Genomic DNA, 21,149 nt, shown 5'->3' on the forward strand with positions numbered 1-21,149 from the left:
TGGTCTGCATTAAGTGGAATGTATAACAGTTCATCAAGGTATTGGATTGGATTAAATTGCTAACTTCTCACATTTTAAAATCTAATAATCAAATTATAAAGATTAGAAGGGAAGCATAAAATTATGCCGGAAAATTAGCAAAATAAAACGCTATTTCTCTTGATAAATGTAAGAAATACTCCATAAATAAGATATACCAGCCTGTGTGATTACCACAGCCATGCAAGGCTACAGGTGATTTTATTTCAGGGATGCAGAGAGATTTCATTCCGCAGGGTTATTGTTCATTTCGCACATCTCTGTCTGCAGGTCCCGCTGCTGCCGCTCATTAAAACGGAGTCGCTGCAGTTGGGATTTTTTTTTCTTTCTTTTTGCACCGGATTGGCAGAGACGGCAGAATAAAGAGGTGTCACTCTGACATATTTTCCATGCACCAGAAGTAACGTGTTGTTGCCCGGAGATGAGAGTCTTTTCCACAGTGTCAAAGTTGGAAACTGGCTGTTTCTTTGGCAATCAATAAATCCACTTTGCTATAATAAATAGCTTAATTTACTATAATAGCAGTTTTTACACCAGTGGAGACACTTGGCTGCAAGAACAAAACTTCCATTTATTAATGTATTTTTTATGTAAGTATGCATTAATGTGGCGCGTTTGACACCCCTGCAATAATAACAAAACAAAAGAAACGTTGTAGAAACTGAGCGTATGGGCCTAAATATGCATTCACAGATTATTTCCACTAAATAAACCATGATGCTGTTCAACTGTAACAATGTCAGAGCAAGCAAGAGCCCATGTGTGCTGGGGCGGCCCCCACAGCCGCTCAGGGTTTATTTTTTTTTTTTTTTGCCGACGAGTGTGTCATCCTTTCGCAGGCGTTGACGATCTTTGTGGCTGCTGGTTTTGACAGCGGAGGGGGAGCTGGTGGAGAGGAGAGCGGAGGATCCGTGTGGACCAGATCCTGCTGCTGCAGCGGCCGAGAGAGGGGACGGACACACTGGCCGGGCACGGTCCCTCAAACACACACACACACAGACACACACACACCCCCATCGTTTCTTACAGCATCAACACACACTCGCTGGCGGGGGAAGAAAGAGGAGCCGGTTTTGCATCAAACGGTGAGTTTAAACATCTCTCTTATTTTTTTTTCTCTTTTGAAGATGGAGTTTGCGTTTTTTCCCCGTTGTCTCAGTATCATCATGGCAATAATGGTGCAGTAGATGTGTCAGGTCGGTGCGTTTTCATTCGCCACAGCATCCCCGGTGATGACTGGGATGACCAGGTGCAAAGAATACAGCAATATGGAGGCGTAGCTGACGCCGACTGTCGTGTTTTTAATCTGGATTCTGCCGAGCATCAAAGGCAGACAGACCACTGCAGCCTGTGCACTCACCCCGCCGCATGCACTGCGTCTTGGAGGGCGAGCAGAGGGAGGGAAAAGCAATGTGTTGATCGGCTCTGGCTCTCTGTTGAATGGATGTGCTCAGCGGCGGCTGCAGCAGCAGCATCAGCAGGGTTTGTGCTTATTGTCGCTGCTGCCGGCCGGTGCGGACAGGCCCCACAGCGCTGAGAGGATTATTTGATGTCTGCTGGAGATGCCAGATGAAACTCAGCTTCCTCTAGCTGTCACTTCAGGTGCTCTGACTTAAAGGCAGGCAGCACATCTGCTAAGGCCTTGCTTTCAGATTTTAGATTTACAGGTAGGGGCAGCGGCCTCTTATGCTTTTATCATTGATCAAAATATCCCCCCACAAAATACTGTCTCACCCTCAACAGTTTTCTGTAGAGGGGAGGATGTCTTTCTACATGTCCCCAAAGGCAAAGGAAGAAACAGACCCCAAAGCAGTGGATAACATCCAAGATTGACTTGGCAGCTGGAATTGATGTCAGATTGGTTTCAGTCAATCAAAGGAGATGATTCATCTTTAGGATGGGTCCAGAAACCCTCATTTGTAAAGGAGAGTCATTTGCATTTGCAGTCTCAGTGCAGAAAGTGGTATTCCATTAACTGATTAATTAAACAGTCAAAGGAAAATAAAAAATAAAATGGTGAATGGATGCTGATATGAATGTGATATAGAGCAAATGGACAGTCTGGATGGTTGTATTTGACCTGACGCTGTCATTGTGTGTGTGAGTAAATATAGGTGGTGACCAGTCCCACAGGTGTCCCCTGTTGTTGTTATAATGTATCCTCCCGTACTTTTGCTTCATATATATAACCTATGCTGTTTCCACATAGACGTATGCAGATTTGTCCTTCTGCTCAGAATCAATAACAAACAGGCTGCTGGTTGAATTCCCATCGGGGCCACATGTCATTGTGTTGCAAGGACGTGTTTGCTTGATTGGTGATATGTAGCAGATGCTTTGTAACACTGCCTGCAGTGTGCCCTATGTGACCAGGGGGTATCACACCTGACTACGACACAGTCCAGGAGGAAGAATCATTATGATAGTCGTTAGAAACCCGACTATCTGACAGAGTGGGGTTATTCCATGCAGTGTTCGTGTTTGCAGTCGGCATCTGCTGTTGTTGTAACACTGTGTGATGCAGTGTGACAGACTGTGGTGCGTTCACCTCGACCCTCAGCCTTACTTCATGCAAATAAGTTCCTATATTATGAACTCGGCTGTTATACATTCTGTGGCATGTATGAAAATAACAGCTCTGCGAGCCTGTAAACAGTTGCAGTGAATTGGAAGCCTTCTGTTGTTTTGTGCAAACCTGAAGCGGCGCAAGAATGCTAATATCAGCCTGTTAACCTACATTTTGGAAAGTTGCAGTCAGCATTTTGTACTGCACGCCTGTATCCTTGCATTCAAGACTCCCTCTGATTTCTAGATTTTCCTCTCTCCTGTGAATCAAACCCTACAATAATATAACTTATATCAGCAAAACTCCACAATGAAACAGGCTTTTCCTTTCTGCACTGTAAAGATACTGAACAGCTGGTTTCTTCATTTCATCAAGTCCTTAAAAAGCCATCATTTCTCTGGGCTGTTAGGATTAGGAGCAGTTCTGAAAATGAAACATGCTCCATTTAATGCTGTGGCATGTCGTGGAATGGCAGCGACTGTGTGTTGGCAACACCATCAGTGATGGCGAGCTCTCCCCCTCTTCCCCAGAGACATCACAAGGCATGACTTCAGTCTCCTGTGTGACAGCTCCCAGCGCAGCGGCAGCGCTGGGCGCATTACTCAAGGCAGATGCAGTGTCACCGTCACTCTCCCGCTCTCCCGTTTATCCACAGCCCATTAGACAAGTCAGGTGATGGAGCTTATAGTGGGCTTTGGGTGCAGTCTCATTCTGCACACTGCCGCCTTAAGTGATGACAGTGTTTTTATTTTAGATGAGGGAGATGCATAAATGTTGTTTTCGGTGCTGTTTGGGGATCAGGGTTGAGGTCAACTCGCTTTTGTTTCCCTTAGGTGAGATAGAGATTATGTGACGTGGTTACAGCTTTCAGTCTATTACTGTTTTAATAGATTCTAACTATTTGTGGTGAACAAAATTCATTATCTTTTAAGCTAACATTTCGATTGAGTTGTTTCTCTCTTGAAAACATGTCATTCTTGTTTCAGCTCTACTATCCATATTTTTGATCATCGATAAAATATATATATAGTTAGAAATGTCCATCATATGTCTTTAAATGCCGTGATTTGTCTTGACCAACAGTCCAAAACCGAAATATATTAAATTTACACTCATATTAAAAGGAGAAAAACAAAAAAATCCTCCTTTATGAATCTGGAACCAGCAAATACTTGCTTCTTTTTCTTGATTAAATAACTACTGGTTTATTAGAAATGACTATTAGAAATGTGCTCATTAATTTCCTGTAGTAATTTCCTTGTCGTCCATACCCTCTTTTACATACTGAGGAAATGCTGAGACAGTGTCTGTTTGCACATCTGCATTTTTTGTTTGTCACAATGCATACTGTGCTGCAGTCAGGCCCTGCACTGCTTCAGGCTCTGCCACAACAACCAAACAATGCCTCCTCTTTTTAAAATTCATCTCCAGAGGTCGTTAAGATCGCTCCCAACATCAGCAGCCACCGATGAAGTATGCAGGTGCGCATGTTAATGAAGTGATAATTGGAGTGTCTCATCTCGGTGCAGATTTATAAACTCCCGGCTCACATCTATGAGCCCACCAGGAAGCTGCAGCCAGATGAATACAATTAGCATCATAGATTCTTCTCTATGTGTTGGGTTAATGGCCTCAGCACCATGTGGTGATGATGGTGGGTTAGAGATGCATAAACTCACCCCCGCCCCCGCCTCCGCCCCCGCCCCCTCTCACCCTTGGCTTACAGCTGGACATGTTTGGGTGGCTGTTTTCATTAAGGGACCAGGACACATTAAATTAGCATGACTGGCTGAAGATTGATGGATTGGAAAATGGGGAGCGGTTCAATCCGGGCTTGGAGTGGGACACTATGCTGCTGCTGGTAGATCCTTGAGAGAGCAGATGCTGTTGTTCTCTCTGCCTTCCATAAAAGACAGATGGTTTTTTGTGTTGTTGTTTTTTTTTTCTATCTTTCTTTTTTTGGAGGATGATGTTGTTGCTTGGAGATAGAGAAGACCCAGTTTTTTGCACAATGAAGGGCTATGAGTTGTTAGGCGGATGAGCTTGATTTTAGCATCAGAGTTTATACATCAGAGGTGACACTGTATTCCAGTTGACTATGGATAAACACAGACTTTAAGTCAGTGCATTCCTCCTCTACCGGTGTGACTTCTGAATTAAAGCTGATACAATTACACAAGCAGGAAGAGAGGAGTGAGGAAAAGAGGGAAAGAGGAGAGATCAGAGGAAAGGAACACAGCAGAGGAAGGAAGAGGAAGAAATGAAAGGGGAAAGAGGAGAGAGGAAGAGAGCAGAGGAGGGAAAGAGGAGAGGCCAGAGGAGGAAAGGAAAGCAAAGGAAAGGAGGGAAAGGGAAAAAAGAAAGGGAGGTGGGGAAGAGCAGACACGAAGAAAGGAGAGGAAAGGAAAAGAAAACGCAGTAGAGGACAGGAAAGGAGACGAGTGAAAAGGAAAGAGAAGGAAAGAAAAGGAGAGGAGAGGAAAGGAAAGACAAGGAGAAAATGAAATGCACAGTATTGGGGAGAACAGTGAGGAGAAGACGGTTGAATGACTAAGGAAGGGGAAACTAGAGCTGCAGTGAAGAAGAAGAAGAGGAGCAGATGAAGAATGGAGAAGAGAGGAGCGATGTGCTGCTGAGATCACCAGCTGTGCCCGGCCGCATCTGAAGTAGAGCAAGAGACTGGAGATTAATAAAAGAAGACATATAGCTGTGCTACAGTCACACACGGGCACTCATGCTGCACATATGTGTACACACTCACATGATAAACAAGCTTTATAGGTCTATAATTCCACTTCTACTCACCCTTCACCTTTTTACTGTCCTTTCAGGCCCTTTTGAACAGAATGCCAGCAGTAGGTTTGGGTCTGCCGCTCGGCCGCAGATGAGTTGTTTGTGAGGATCAGGTGGGCAACAGATGGGAGAGTGGGTGAGAGCAGAGGAGTTGGCAGACTGGTTGTAGCTATCACTTGCTGAGTGTAAAAACATATCAGAATATCTGTCTGAACGGCTGATTTAATTTTACATACTGAGCCATATGCAGGCAAATTTGTTATTTGTTTTTGCTGCTGTTTCATTTGACTGTTCGTGACTGTGATTGTTGATGATTCCAGTTCTGTTAAATCCATTCATAGCTTCACAAGAAACATGGGAGTATGCATGAAAAGGCATTTTAAATGCAGAGTAGATAGATGTTCTCATTGAGCCTTGTGAAAATGGAGAGGGCTGAACTGATCATAAGCAAGATTTGACACATAGTGTGAGGTTTTCACACTTTGGAAGGGAAAAAAAAAAAAAAAGTCAACTTATATCAAGAACATATGGTCATATTTATCCTCTTTTTTTAACCTGTGTTCAGGGAAACAAAGGAGGAATGTTCAAATCCCAGTGGTGGGAGCTTAATTCATTGTACAGTAGGCTTAAAAATAATATTACCACCATCCACCAGAATCTTTGTCACAGCTCTAAAGTGATTAGTACGGATTTAGGTCAAAGAAGCCATTAAAGAGCTCCTCTTATCACATCAAACATCCAATTCGTTCAGAGCACCAGCATCACATGACGGGTGTGAACCAACCAGCCTCAGCAATGATTATTAAAGATGTTTGTACAGGGCATAATTGAATCAGCTACGGATGATTTTTTTTTTAGCTTCTTTTCTCATAGGTAGATATCTTTCTGCTCCCAGCCATGAGGAGAAATTAGTTTGGTGGGGGATTTATCTTAGAGCCTTTACACATGATTTGTAGAGTGTGTAATTATGTATTGCTTTTTGAGGCTTTTCATTGGCCTGAAGCCAATATTGTTCATATGACACCTACGCAGGACCCTAATGCTCCATTTGGCAAGACCAGTGTCGTTTCTGGTGTCATTTCCTTGCCCTTAGGGTGCATTTATGTCTGCAGAATATTCTGGTAACATCTTCTGGTGCGTTTCACTATGTGAAATAATAAATTTCACCACATTTATTTAACTGATACTTTTATCCAAAGAGACTTAAAATAGGTGCATTCAGCCATGAGGATATGATGGCAAGAAACATGCAAGTACATCAGCTTCATCAAATATGCTCAGCTGCATCAAGTGCTACATTTACAAACCGTGAGAAACAATGTGGGCCAAGGTGCAGTCTGAACAGATGAGTTTGATGAATCTGTGATGGAAGATGTGTAGAGTATCTGCTGTCTTAAAGTCAGTGGGTAGTTCGTTCCACCATTGTGGTGACAGGACAGTAAACAGTCTGGATTTGGATTTGGAGTGTATGGTTTGACCATGTTTTGGATGCAGGGTGGGCCTGAGCCATACGAAGCATGGCAGGCAAGTACCAGCATCTTGAACAGGATTCGAGCAGCTGGGTTGCAGCATTCTGGATGAGCTGCAGAGGTTGGGTGGTAGATGCAGGCACACCAGCCAGGATTGGATTGCAGTAGTCTTTGTGGGAGATGACAAGAGCCCAATACAAAACCTACACCGCCTCTTGGGTCAGGAATGGACATATCCTCCTGATGTTGTGGAGGATGAAGGATGAATGAATGAAGGACAGCTGGTCATCCAGTGTCACATCCACGTTTCTTGCAGTGGAAGGAAGTCTCATTCAGGTTGAGCTTCAGGTAGTGTGCAGTCATCCACTGAGAGATGTTAGCCAGAGATTCGTGTTGCCACCTGGGTTTCAGACAGGGGAAAAGACAGAAATAGTTGAGTGTCGTCTACACAGCTTTGGTGACATGGTGCAAAGAGAAAAGAGAAAGGGACCCAGAACAGAACCCTGAGGAATGCCATTTGCGAGGCTACAAGGTTCAAATGCACAGACAAAGAGAAATGTATCTCAGCAGCATTTGTGAATTCCAGTGCCACTTACTATAGGGGAACTCCTCGTGGTAGGAAACAATACTTTGCGAGTGTGGCCTCATTTGTTTAGTGGATGCTTTGTTTTGCATAGTGCATCTGCTAATCATCAACATACATATTTATAGTGTGCGAAAAGCGGCTCCAGTTCAATGAAGCCTGGCATGTGTCCTTGATCCTACTCGTCTGACCCCAGCGAGGAGGACTTTCTGAGGCCAGCTCGCCTTCAATAAGTGCCCTCTGGTCGTGCTGAAAGAATGTCTTTGTCGAAAAAGATAAACTGTCCAGTGAGCAGATGAGGAGGACGGAGAACAGAAGCAATTCTCAGTGTGGAGAAAAGTCATCTATCAGCCCAAGATGCATCTGTTAACTGACAAACCAATTACAGATGGACAGATCCTCATGTTTATGGGCCTTGAAGAGAGAAAGAGAGTTGTATAACATCTGTTGTGCTGTTAGACTTTTGATTTTATTTCAACCGTATAATCCACGTGATCACATGCCCACACTGTGCATTGCAGGGTAATTGGAAACCCCCATGTGGCATACACTTAAAGTATTTTGATTGTTACTGAATAATTGCTGAAAAATGACATCAAAGACATGTTTTCAGTTTATTGATTGAAACACCTGCCCTTTTTAATATACTTTCAGCATGTGTTTCATGTCACCTGATGCACTCCAGCCTGTCGGTACAGTGACTTACTATAGGAATAACTCATTTCCTGTTTGCTCTTGCTCAGCATCATTTGATGCTGTTGGATGTTGTCCCATAAAATTCAATGGCGTTTCACACAGATAATGCCCCACCCTGCCACTCTCTTCTGTCCTCTCTGTCTCTATCTCTTTCACCCCTAAAACGGCTGAGCTGGCTGTTTTTTAGGGCTGCCAGATACTCTGCATTGTCCTCTCAGAGCCAGGCTGCTTTACTCACCTTGTCTTTTTGCACCCTGACGTAATGCATCCGTGGCTGCTTGTGTAGCAGTTCAGCTTACTGCAGTTGGATATGAAATATGAGACAAACACACTTCAGCTGATGATGTGGATATCTCAAAAGCACTCTGTCGGTTTTAGGCTGTGAAACTCTGTGGTTGGTACTGATCCCAAGGAGGAACAGATTGTGGCCATTTTCCACTGTGTCTGCTCTTCTGGTCACCTTTTTAGGGGGAAGAGATAACCCTGATGTCCCTGCTCTGACTGCTAAGATACTAAGTGATGATACTCATTCAGCTACACTGAAATCAGACACACTACCTCCACAAAGAGAGCGCATATACGGAGATGTAGGGCCACAGAAGAAAAATATCACCAACAGGAGGTAAAGGCATTAGTCATTATCTTGTTAGACAAACCAAAAAAACATAGCTGTGTCTTTGCTCTTGTCCCATAAAGAAAAACAGAATGTTGTATAAAAAGATGAAGTATACACTGTGTGTTCATGAGAGCTATAATCTTTTGGCTGAAGATAAACCATTTATCATCAGGAAGCAGGGCGTTGACTAATTGTAAGATTAAGGGTCTCTCTTACAGAAGATATCCTGCTTAACCTAATAAAAGAACTGTTTTCTCACTGCTTCTTGTACTAGTACACAGATAATTAAGTGTTTTAATGACTTGGCTCTGGGCCAGTAGCTATAGTTTTGCTTTAGTTTCTGCGATGTCTTTTTTTTCCCTTCTTGTGTTAAGTGCATGACAAGGAGTGAAATTGTAGGTTTTTAACATGCGTCATTATAATATCTACATTGATATATGTTCTGTCTAATTGGGCACCAGGCAACAAGCTGTAAATGCAACATTGACATGTTAGCATCTTATAAAGTTGATGTGACAAACAAGTTAGCTAACAGTGACTTGTTCACACATCCCGCAGATACGTAGCAGCTTTAGCTTTTATGTGGAGTTGTAAGTCAAATATTCAGTCTTTACTTTTTGCTTTGTTTTGGTTTTCACTAATGTCTGAGGGACATAGTTAGTGCTATTGCTACTAAATGCTCCATGCTAGCTGTTAAATTTGCCTATTGGACATTTGGTGTCAGGCAGTGGGTTTATCAGTACTTTTTTGCTGGAAACAGCTGCTGGAAAAAGACGCTGATAAGAGCTGCATGAGTGAATCAAAGCAGTGAGCTGAAATATGTTAACATGCTCCGTGAAGCTGAGGGAAACCGCTGGGTCGGGTTCTGATTTTCTGTGGGGTCATCGCAGTTAACGTTACTAGCGACCCCTTTAGCATTCCACTTAGTGAACTGATCCATTGCTAATGCTATAGTCTTCTATATCCTATATTTTTCCCAATTGATATCAATAAGATATTAAACAAATTCTTCAAGTCTATTCTTCTTCAGTGGAAATGCCATGGACACAAGCTTGCTGTGCCATAAAAATGACGTTATCAAATATGACATTTCAGCACGTTGACATTCTTTAAACTTCCATGCATGGGATGGCTGCACACAGCTCTGCACTACGGCTGTTTGCCCAGCTTTTTTTTTTCTCCCCCTGTGTCCTCCCAGCATTTTCCCACCATATGCACACTGCTGGTATTGACCCTCAACCCACTCCATCTCTCCTCCACTCTCCACTCTGATTCATGACTCACAAATCCCATTTAACCTTTACCCAGCGAAATGCAAGCCAGCGCCTGGCTGCTACCTGCTGGAGGCGGTCCACGCTTGTCTCTGTGACACATCTTTTTAAACCCTAAAATAATTTTGGTTGGCAAAATTTAGACAACGCCAAGAAGAAGAGAAAAAAGGGGTATTGATGTCTGCGATGTATCAGTGTATCCTTTCTAAAGCACAGGAAACTCCTTCACTTTGTTATATATTCATTCAAGCCAGTCGCCCATTACAACTATGTGATATATTACCTCCAAGATTTTCACTCGACAAAAGGTCCATTAATAAGCGGAAAAGCAGATACTCTTCTAAAATGGCTATCACATACTTTTCCCACGGCTGTCTCCTCCGTGTATACACTCACACAACCAGGTAACACAAGCTATCAGGTGTCCAGAGAGTGTCCTGTAACTGTTGGATCACATGAATCGTTGCTTTTTTGCTCAGTAATGATACAGTTAATGGTGTCATTCTGTCTGGTATTGTTCTACACTTGTACGTGTATGTGAGGCTATCTTGACTATCTGTTTTCCATCTATTTATTAATCTTTCTGTACATCATAACTTGACAGATTAACCGTCTGTTCTTTATGTTATGATATTTCAATGATGTTAAGCTTTGATGCAGTTCTTATGCATTTTGTGGCTGCCCAGCTCTCTATCTGTTATCTCATACATCAGTCTTTATCCTCCTCTCCTCAGACACAGATTATTTCAGAGAATACCTGATTGATGAGCATCTGCCTTACAGAGGAATATACAACAAGGAGAATATAACATATAATTAATGTATTTGATAACAATGTAGGCCAAGATTCATTTCATAAATGTTGTAGCAGTGACGAGCATGCTCTCAAAAACTCGTATGACGAATTTTATGCATGAAGTAATTTCACTGAGAGACAGCGAGGGGCAGGATAGAGTGTGACATTGAAAACATTTTACTGGTTCCAGCTGTTCAAATATGAATATTTGCTGGTTTTCTTAACTTTCTATGATATTAAACTCAATATTATGGGGCTCTTAACTGTTAATTAAACCAAACAAGCAATGTAAATAAGCCAATTTGGACTTTTTTGATTTTTAAGATGCTTTATGGACTAAATGATTCATGGATTAAACAGTTCAGTGGAGAAATTAGTGGGCAGATAATTTGATAATGAAAATAATCTTTAGTTTCAGCTTTATTTTTCAGATTCTGAGTGTCATCTTATTCCTCTTTAATAATGCAGTTTCATTGTGTTGGGCATACTGCATGATATTTGAGCATTTCCATCTTGCCACATGACATCATCTTGCAGTCTATGAAAATGGATGTAGGAGGATTTCAGGGAGCAACAACAACTACAAAGCCGCCTACTGCACATAATGGAATATTTCCTTGACAACACAGTGGCCGCAGACATTGAATTAACACTTGAATATGGCTAAAGCAGCTTTGAGCGGACGGGGTCCCTCTAGCTGTTAGATGATTCATGTTTGAATAATTGATATCCTCTCACATATATATGCAAAAAAATATGTCTCTTATCTTCATCCTTAGAAGCACTGCAACTGCTTTGGTGTATCAAAGCCAGGCCACAAAATACTACACCGAGTGATGAATTATTGAGTGCTTTGCCCCTCTTGTCACTTGCACTCACAATCCTCCATGTAGCAGGGTTGAATTTGGGATGATTGGGGATGTGCTGTCCTTGTTCTGTAAGAGAAATGGGAGAGGGATCTGGTCTCACAATCAGGTTTAGGACAATTTGTTATCCTTCTTCCTTATTGTCAATTTACTTTCACAATGCTGCAATTTTGAAAGGACGGGCTTTTCCCTCCACATTAACACACTGATTGATAGTGTGTATCAGGTATTACGAATCCATAAGTGTCAGCACATGACATTGTATTGACACCCAGACTATTGATCCGGGGATTAGGGCCGGGGACCCTGAGGGCATCAGTGTTGCAGAAGCCCCTGTTTTGAGACAGCTGTGTGATCCTTCAAAAGCTCATTACCACTAGCTGGATGGAGTAGAGTGGGTTAACTCAGTTTATCTTGTTTAGCTAAAATCCCAGCAGTCAGATGGGCATTTTGTTAGACAGGACCTCCCCGAGCCAGCAGAAGGGGGATCCAGCTCTCACAGCCAAATGATTTTCATGGTTAATCATGTTTTAATGTGCAAGAGACACAGAGCTGCTGTCTTGGTCAATACCTACAGTACTTTCTGAATCCCCCAATTCATCTCTTGACAAAGACACAAAGCATAATTGTATGAACTGCAAACAAAATCTACCAAGTGAGACAATGTACATTCGCTTAGTTTTCCTTAAACGAGGCATAACCTTTAATCGGCTAGTGAGCACAACAGAGGATGCATTTGTGCACATGGAGATGTGGACTGTCCCAATGTAAACCCCGAGCCGCTGTGCTGCGAGGTACACTCATTAGCTCAGACAGCATCTGTTTTTAGAGTACCAAAGTGCTGACTGGGGTCTTTGTATTGAGATAGCTGCAGCCTCTCTTTTATATCTGGGTCCATGATGTCTGGCCTGCCACGAGCTCAGCACCACTGGCCAACAAGTCTGTGCAGCCCTGTGTGTGTGTGTGTGTGTGTGTGTGTGTGTGTGTGTGTGTGTGTGTGTGTGTGTGTGTGTGTGTGTGTGTGTGTGTGTGTGTGTGTGTGTGTGTGTGTGTGTGTGTGTGTGTGTGTGTGTGCGCGCAACAAGAGACTGAATGATAGTAAACTGCCAGGGTTAGCTACTTTGGTAGTTTCATTCCAGAGCCTGACTTGACTTTACATGCATATGTGAAGTTTTTCACACAGTCATTGATCTTGGCTCAGGTTTTTGCATTTACATCTGTTTTAAAAGATAAGCTGTCAGACAAGAGCTTCAGTCATTTAGTCCAGTGCCGGGGCTGAAAAGGTGATGTATTTTTCATTAAGAGTGTGTGCCAGGAAAACTCTTTTTTTGATTACCTTAAGTGGGTTTGTGTTCTGCTAATTCACAGGTGTCCAACAGGTCCATGACTGGCAAAAAAAAAAAAAAAAAAGTTTATTCTGTATCTGTACTCAGGTGTGATCCTCAGATCCTCTGTGGCAAAGCTGTAAGGATATCAACCAATGACTCTTGCCTTTTACTGCAACAAAACCAAACTGCTCGCAAACTCCTGCAAATTTTTTGGTCAATTGGGGCCAGTGTAACAAAGACAAAGTTGAAGTTGATATGGCTAATGTTTCAGCAAACACACATCCAGCACATCCAGCAAATATAGAGCAACATAAGCCTTCATTTGAGTCATATTTGTTTCCACCTGATTAATGTAGGTGTAACATTTACCATCCTTTTAGTTCTACTTTTATACTCCACCAACTCCTGAGAGAAATATCTGCCTTTTTGCAGCTAAATGCTCCGCTTTGTTCACCAGCCACTTGCTCTGCTGTGTCTGTCAAGGTAGTGTACAGTGAGTTTAGCTGCCTAGGCTGCTTGTAATGACACTGATCAAAGCAGCGACTCTGAGACAAAATAGTCAATTTGGGGGAAATAAAAGCAAAACAATGTGCTGAAAGATGCTAAAGGCTCTATGGAGCTTTGTGGCTTTGTAAAGTTGAGTGAAATCTCTGTAGTTTCATCACTACCGGTGATCCCCTTTCACACACATGTGGTCATTTGATGCATTGTTGCGACTAAAATCCTGACTAAAGCAGCTTTAAAGGCAGCGTGTCGGATTTGGTAGCATCTAGCAGTTGCAGATTGCAACCAAATGAATAACCTCTCTCTTCACCCCTCCCCTTCCAAGCAGGAGAAGCTATTCCGGCAGCAGAACTTGTGAAAGGCACTGTTTAAAGCCCAGTGTTTGGTTTGTCCATTCAGGGCTACTGTAGAATCATGGTGGTCCAACATGCTGAACTCTGTGAAGGGGATCTGCTTCCTTTGTAGATATAAAGAGCTCATTTTAAGGTAATGAAAACACAAACAATCTTATTTCCTAGGTTGAATTCATTTAAGCTTGTTTTGAATCAAACCTGTTTTAGATTATCTAATTTTCAAGCTAATTAACATGGTGATTTAAGAGATCTAAACAAGGTGGTGATAATGTCCTTGAGTCTACTGTCTGGAGATAAAGGGAAGGAGGGAAGAGGTGTTGATTATACTAATTTGAGGAAATGGTCAGACGTTGGCAGGTGTGAAAGAAACAGCACTACAAATATTGATTTCTTCTGCTGCAAAAGCCATGTAAGGGTGTCAAAGGATGGATATAGTCAGTCCTCCTCTGTTCCAAGCTTGGTGTTGAATAATGAGGTTATCAGGACACATACGCAGTCTTTTCCTCAATGGATTGTCATCTACAGTGTCACAAATGTATCAAATTAGCAGGAGAGCAGACATTTTTATCCAGGGTTTTATTGGAAAGAGTGTGATGTTAGCTTATGATAAACCTGTGACTCTCTTTAGCCTTTCAGACTTTCAGACGGCTCATATTGTGGCTTATTGTGTTGACTGGATTTGACTGCAGGTCATCGCTGTGTCATTGTGAATTTGTTTAATGAAAATCAGGGCAAAGGTGGGAAGCAAATAAAGTAGGTTTGTGTGCCTGTGGCTTTGAGTGCATTTAAGGGTGAGTCCATGTGTATGAATTGCAATATATAGACGCACATGTGTCTAGTTCATGCCACAGTGATCCTGCACACCACAGCAAGGAAGCAACGACATCACTGCATGACTGGACCGTGACAGCATCCAAATAAGTCTGACCAAGCTCTTTCGTTTTGCTGCCCGGGTGAGGTCATGAATCATGGCTGTCACATAATTCAGGATGGCTTTGGGAACATTTGCACGCGGCTTCTGTTGCTTTTTGTTCGCAACAGATACGAAAAATTAGCCGCATTAACAAAATTGAGAGCTACGGAGTGCCATAAACAAAGCAACATTTAAAATTTCAAAAGCAACGCACACAAGCACGTTCATTTAGCTAACACGTGCCTAACGCCGCCGTTTAGAGCACTGTTTTGTCTGCTCATAGCCCCAAGTCCTTTTTTCAGAAGTGGACTGCTAATGTCAGCTCTAACCAGTCTTGTGAAGTGTATGTTTTAGAGCTTTCACATTCTATCTAGTGGAACTGCTGAGTGGAGTGTAATTAGTCACTTAGTGTTAGCCATGCACATGCACAGACACACAGATTATTACGTCTCACTCCAGTCATGCACAGGCTACATATTAGCATTTCACTGCTGTCACTGTTACCTTATGGTACCAGAACTGTTTATCTTTAGTTCATCTTTGCCAAATCTATATTTTTTAAATCATTGCCTGGATTCTGTTCTGTCAAATTTTATTGCAGTCCTTGTGGCGTGACATCCTTGTGTTACTTTTCTTATGATGCACAGATGTCAGAGGAAAGAGGTCAGCGTGGCTGAGCATTCAAAGCAGAGGACTTTGACTGGAGCTAGTGCCTTGTGTTTCATTTATCTGCAGGTTCAGGCTACGAAAACACTTTACAGTGTCAGAAATACTGTGGTTTTGATTGAATGTGGAAAGAAGCATGTTCAATCTTGTGCCTCAAGTCAGCATTGAATGTTGTTAGATGTCACAAAGACCAAGTGCTTTTAGTTGTTTAAACATAACCGGAAAAAAATCATGCTTTAGCCACCAGAGGCAGATATGTTTTGGAGGAACAGGAGGCTAACAGCAGGACAGTTCAGTAATCCATCCATGCAGAGAGGTAATACTGCATTTGAAAAATGGCTGGGTTTCACCTTGAGCTGATGTGTGTGAAGGTGCAGTCGGGCTGGTCAGAGCATCCCTCAAGCAAGCTACCATCAAAATCCTGAGTTGGGGCAAACATGAAATACCATGGTTGGATATAACCTGATCCATATGCACAGAAACCCTGATGCAGGCACACTTGAAAATGGAACAAGACAGTCCTCATAGTTCCTCGATATTTACAAAAAATCCTAAATTCATTCATGTCATCTCCTGCCATTGCTCGTCTCCAGTTTTGATCTTCCTTCAAAGACTCTTGTGTCACACGATGATTGCAGGATATACCAACTACACAGCTGTGAGAGGCTTTGTTTGTGTGGCGTGAGACTAGCAGAGGAGCGAGAAGTGTTACAGCTACAATCTGGCATCGCTCTCCATGCGGTGGCTTTGTTGATCCATTACAAAAAAAAAAAAAAATACCATTTACAGTAATCTTGGTTACAGCTGCACTGCCAAACAGGATGTAGCAAGGCTAATATCTACACTTCACTGTGACAGTAAGCCATTGTGTGTGTGTGTCTGAGCAGCCTTTGTGTTAGCTTGTCGCACAGCTTTTAGCCTGAGAACAAGGTTTTTGCGAGGAGTCCTAAATTAATGAGATCACACAGAGAAATCCCTCACCACTGGTGTTACTAATATTAGGAGGCCTCAATCCCCTCTGTTCTTCTTCCTCTGCCTTTTCTCTGTGTTAGGTGGGAGATATGCAGTCAATATTAGACGTCTCCCAGGCATCCTATAGGTCTATACCCTCTACTGTTTGCCCTCCCCCTTGTCCACAGCCCCTTTGTTCCTCACACTCTCATTTCCACTTTCTCATTGCCCTCCACTCACTTTCACTCTCATTGCCTTCCTTTACATCTGTCTCCATCTTTGTCTTTCCCTTGCCCGCCTTATGTTTGCTTCTTTAGATAAGATGGTCTCTCGGGTGCTGGCGACATGGGGGGTTTTTCTCAACGTGTTTCTAACATGCCATGTCACTGATGGCCAAGCTCTGCTCGGTTACGCACTCTGGGTTTTATTCTGCTTGACTCTCTCAGTGGCGATAGCTACAGCCTCTCAAATCTTGGTGGATCTGGTTTCTTTTGAAGTGTCAACTGCCATCAGGTCTTCATGTGAGACACTGGGCTTTTTCTGCATGAAACAAAGTTAATATGGACAAGATTAGCATTAAGTAAACTGTTTTCACGAACCCTTTAAACCCCTTTAATCAAGCTTCATATTTGATTAGCAGATGACGCAGTAGCCTCTTTAAAGGCTGCGTTGGAATGTACGCAATATTATGCTTTGGGACAGTCCCATGATTTACAAGATAAGTTCACATTTGTTCAAGTTTATCTAAAGATAATACTCACATGTCCTCTCGAACATTGACGTAGTTGTTAGTTGCGGTAATCGTTCCTCTCCACAAAGCCAGCCGTGTCCCTTCTTATCATGACTTTGGTATAAGAGAGTCCTATAAGAGTAGAGTATAGAGTATTTCTATAATACATAGACAACCATTTCTCTCTCATGTTTCTCAGTGAAGCTGTAGTCAATCCTGACAGTGCCTCATTACACGAGCCTGTGTTCTGTAAAATAAGTCATGCTGAATGTAAGACAGGTCTTTTTATGTCCATGTATAGGAGTGCACGTTTGTGTTAAATGAGGTTTTCAGATCCCCACAGCATAGCCCGGGGAGGCATCCCCTGCACAGAAATCCTGCATTAACATAGAAATCAAACTCTATGGCAGACCCCTCTCTCTCACTGTGACTGATTTAGTGGACCCGAGCGTCACATGGCGAGGTGTTCCGTCTGCATTGATGGTGGCCAAACTGCCCGTCCTTTTCAGTCCGCTTACAAATCATCTTTTACTACTGTCCGATTCTTCTTCTGCTGCTCTTCTGGGCGTCCCTGTCATTCTCGCGTTTCCTCTCCCCGGTGCTGCCTCACTCTCGCTTTCAATTCACTCCCTCTGTTTGGGCTGTAAAACGAGTCTGATGATTGGATCCAATCCCTGGAGAGCTTCCTCATACGTGGACACTTTTACAATACGCTCCCCTTCAGCTGCAGAAAGCTTAGCAGAGGGATTCTACTTCCTACTGTTCTTTCATCTTGATTTATCTTTCATGCTCTTACCATCTCTGTGTGCATGCGTGACATTCTTGATGACTCCATTGTGTGGAGTAGAGTGGGAACAGTGGGGATGGGAGAATTGTCCCTTTGACCTCGAGAGGAAAGAAAAAAAAACAAACTTTCAAGAGGCAGTAAATCTCTCTGATTAAACTGCTCTTACTGGCGGCTCCGTCTGCGTGAGACTGGACTGTGTGTGTGTTGTCTGTCATCGAAGGATGCTCACAGACTGTTAAAATTAAAAAAAACCTTTGAATAGCCATGGCAACCAACACCCCCTCTCAGTCTCCGTGTCCAACACACACAGACGTCCACTAACATTAAAAAGGGAATGTGCTGGTTTGAACTCTTCACTGGAGACTTCAAAAGCAGCTAGAAAGGCCATCCTGACACCGGCTCATGACATTTTTCAGTCTAGCCTCACCTCAAGAGAGAGCATGCTATTTTTGCTATTTTAATGCTTTATTTTTGCCACTTGTGTGGACACTCTAAACCGTTTTCGCAGTTCACAAAGGGTGAAAACTACCAGTGCAGCGAGAACCATGGGAGACCTGCTTTGAACATGAGCAACTTTCTTCGGGACTTTATCGTTTTAAAAGAGTAATATATAACATTTCCCCATTAAAATGTCTTAAAACGATTAAAACAATTTGTATGTCTACGTGCCAGGGGATATTGTAAGAGGCAGCAGTGGAACATTGTATCTATGCGACACAATGACACGGTGCACTGAACCCAACCTGGTGACCGTCTTAATGAGGTCATTTGTCATTTTCTGTGACGATAGGTACATACGGACAGATGTACATTGGCGCAGAACACGCACACACACACATTGAGAGAGAGTAATAAATAACCCCCAAGGCCTACACCAAAAATCTCGTCAGACACAGATGGTATGTCTGATGAACAGACAACCTTCAGGCTCCAGACAAACAGCCGTCGCTGGTCCAGGTGTTACTGCTTCCATAGCTGACTGCCACCAGTGACAGTGGATACACATCTCAGTCGTACTCTGCAGTGCATCACTTGGCAATTTGCTCTTTTAAACGCATGCTTTTTTTTTTTTCTTACCTTGAAGCTGAAAGGCCATTGCGAATTCCTTCAACTGCTGCTGACAGCAAGTGCAACACGGCTTGAAAGAAACATTTTGCACAAGTGTTGCTTTTGTGTTTTCCGCTGTTTGCACTGGCCAGCTCCGGGGCGACCGGTGTCTGGAAAGTCGGACTTCATTCATGGCAGCCAGGCCACTGGGCTTTAAGCAATGCAGAGTTACAGGCTCCAACCGTGGAAAACATGGCTGTTTGAAAGCAACTTTCCTTAACAATGATGGTTATTTCAACCCACGTTCAAAGTAGCGTCTTTGACCTGTTGGGGAGGTGCTTTTAATGTACCAGTTTGTGTTAATATGTATGTGCGTTTGTGCTATATCATATCAGAATCAGATGAAGGCAGAACTGGGCGTGGAGGCCAGGCAGTCGGGCACGTGTAAATTGTTTTTTTTTTTTTCGGGGGGGCAGCTGCTGCTGTCGCTGATTGCTGAGGCCCCTCATTCTAGGGGATTATCACACACACGCACACACACACACACACACACACACACACACACACACACACACACACACACACACACACATGCACCCACATTTCTATTCATGCCCGAGGTCAGTTATTCCATCACAGTCTGCAAAAACACCCCACTCCCCCCCTCCCCGTACCACACTGTGGCGTACGCAGTGTGTTGGTTCCCCGTGGATCCATAAAGTCAGTCAGCTAATTGAAACAGGAGATAGGTAGTAAATCAGAGTGGTATTGCACCGGGCTTTGGGACATACGGCTTTAGTAATCAGACATAGTGATCGCACTGCGGTTAGTGTAAGGGCATTCAGAGAAAACGCTGGCCTTTATCTCCAGGGAGTGTTTAAATATTCACAGAGCTTATATTTCACATCCACACTGTTGTCATAGAGATATTTTAGCTCCTTCCTGAAGATGTGAGCGTATCAGATCTATTTTTGCCTCACAAATTCTTCTGAAGGCTCATCAAACGGATTTAAAGCATTTTACTCGGCACTACATATTGTGGAATACTGTAAAATAGAGACACACTCCTCTGCTGTCCTGGTTGGCAAATGATGGAAATAAAGTTGGTTCAAAATACAGTCAGTACATTTCACACAGTGTTTGTATTGTGTGTGTGAAAAATCACATTTCAAAGGGCTGATTCACAGATGTAATTAAGTAAAGAAGAATGACACATGTTGACTGAACTGCAGTGAACATAACAATGTATAGATTTCCTATAGATCAAGGAATAGCTTGATGTTTTGCTGTTTCTTGTCCGGAGTTAGAAGAGAAGACTGATCCCACTCTCATGTCTGTCTATCAAATATGAGGCTAACACCAGCAGCCAGTTAGCTTAGCTTAGCATGAAGGCTGGAAATGGGGAAAACGGATAGCCTGGTTCTGCCAAAAGGAAACAAAATCCACCAACCAGCACTTTTAAAGCTCACTAATTCATATTTTACAGAAAAATAAAAGTCTTAAGACAAAAGTTTGTGGTTTTAGATTTTGCAGTTTTTCATGTAGCTGCCATTAGCTTGCTAGGCAACTGGCGGAGATGCCTTGAAGTCACTGCCGACCAAGAAACAGCCCAATACAGCACGTAGCGCTCCATAAAAACGAATTCTTGTTTTCACATGTTGGGTTTAGTACAAATGAATAATAAAAAAACATATATGATGTGTTAATTAGTGAGCTTTAAATTTAAATAACATTCTTTCTTGTCATATGGCGTCCAGGATCTGTCTCCCTTTTCGTCTTCATGGTGATGTGCTGGAGCTTGGGGTCAGGTCTGCTTGCCTTTTGCTCCGGCCACCTCCCAGCTCTCCTCTTCTCTCTCTCCTCTCTCTCTCTCTCTCTCTCTCTCTCTCTCTCTCTCTCTCTCTCTCTCTCTCTCTCTCTCTCTCTTTTTGCACACTGTCTCTGTATCTCTCTCCACCGCCTCCGACGCTCTGATGATGAAGCGCTTTTAGATTTGCCTGTTAATAATGCATGTTTCCGATTCCTGCTCGGCCTTCATTTTTTCATGTGCTCCCCCTCTCTCTCTCAACACTCTTCCTCGCATCATCCTCGCTCTGCCTCTTCTCCCGGGGGTTTTCTGATGTCTCAGTGCGTTCCTGTCTCCATTCATTAACATCTCCCTCTCTCTCTCTTTTT

General features: G+C 42.9%; 1 protein-coding gene across 2 annotated transcripts in view; it reads left to right on the plus strand.

Annotated features, from left to right (window-relative positions):
* Nucleotides 1–893: 893 nt before the first annotated feature.
* nrcama (neuronal cell adhesion molecule a) overlaps nucleotides 894–21,149 on the plus strand; it is a 50,403-nt gene continuing 30,147 nt past the window's right edge. For both annotated transcript variants that reach the window (XM_070992078.1, XM_070992079.1), the window contains exon 1: nucleotides 894–1,124. The gene's annotated coding sequence lies outside the window, so the exon portion shown is untranslated. The remainder of the gene's footprint in view (nucleotides 1,125–21,149) is intronic.

Source organism: Chaetodon trifascialis, chromosome 22 (assembly GCF_039877785.1).
Source record: "Chaetodon trifascialis isolate fChaTrf1 chromosome 22, fChaTrf1.hap1, whole genome shotgun sequence".
In the NCBI taxonomy this organism is placed as follows: domain Eukaryota; kingdom Metazoa; phylum Chordata; class Actinopteri; order Chaetodontiformes; family Chaetodontidae; genus Chaetodon; species Chaetodon trifascialis.